The sequence below is a fragment of the Corvus kubaryi genome, unplaced genomic scaffold, assembly GCF_017639235.1.
Source record: "Corvus kubaryi isolate FWS band 111438036 unplaced genomic scaffold, C.kubaryi_AGA036_p1.0 137, whole genome shotgun sequence".
Lineage (NCBI taxonomy): Eukaryota > Metazoa > Chordata > Aves > Passeriformes > Corvidae > Corvus > Corvus kubaryi.
Genome location: NW_024580671.1, coordinates 32,885,619 through 32,886,583, shown reverse-complemented (window position 1 = coordinate 32,886,583; position 965 = coordinate 32,885,619).

The window sequence follows — 965 nt, the reverse complement described above, 5'->3', positions numbered from 1 at the left end:
ACAAATGCTCCTCAAGAGCTTCAGTGATCACAAGGCATCCACAGAGCAGTTCAATCACTAATGCATGTTTTGTTTGATCCCCCATCTCGCACAAGATCCCATACCAAAACCACTCGAGACTAGTTCCAGGAGGTTCAATATCAAAAACTAAGTCTCAAGAAATATAGAAGAAATGTTTGAAAAGCCAGTTAAAAAAATGTTCTAGATCTCCCGGAAAAAACACTTCCTTGTTTTGTTGTTCAAGGATTCCTTTAACTTCTAGATACATTTCTTTCTGTGGTTCAGAGAGCCACATTTCCCACGATTCTTCCATAGTCCAGAGAGAATATCCAAACCAAGGTGAGACGAGAGACATCTAGAGTGGTTTTTACTCACGAATTTTCTGTCCTTAGGGATCGGTGTCTTGCCAGCAATTCTTCACCATTTGTTACAGTGTGGATGCTGTAACACGATGTATCAAACAAGGAGACCCATGGGAAAGAAATATATATGGACAGATTCTTGGTAGATGTTTCAGAGAGATGTTTATTTCTCCAGCCGCATGGCCGGGGCTCTGCCGAGGAACTCCTCAATCACAGGACCGAGGGTCCTTGCCCGCGCAGGGGAGCACAAACCAACCAATGGGGAATGAGGCTGACCAGGGGCAGGGAAACCCTGTGTTTCCCCCCCAGGACCCCTCTCCCAGGGCTACATGGCAGAGGGAGGGCCCCAACAGGATATCCCACACTGATAGCAGATTTGGAATAAATTCCCAGAAGTGAGTAGAATAATACAGTGTAGCGGTAGTTCAAAGGTCTGGACCAGGCTCTCATTTCTTCTGTTTTAGAAAAGCACTGCTATTTTTTCCTTCTGTATCTTTTCAGACTTAGCTTTCTTGACTTGTATTTTTGTTTTTGTTACAGGTCACAGAAATACTTCTTTTCAATTTTTTTTTTTTTTTTTTTTTTTTTTTTTTTTTTTTTTTT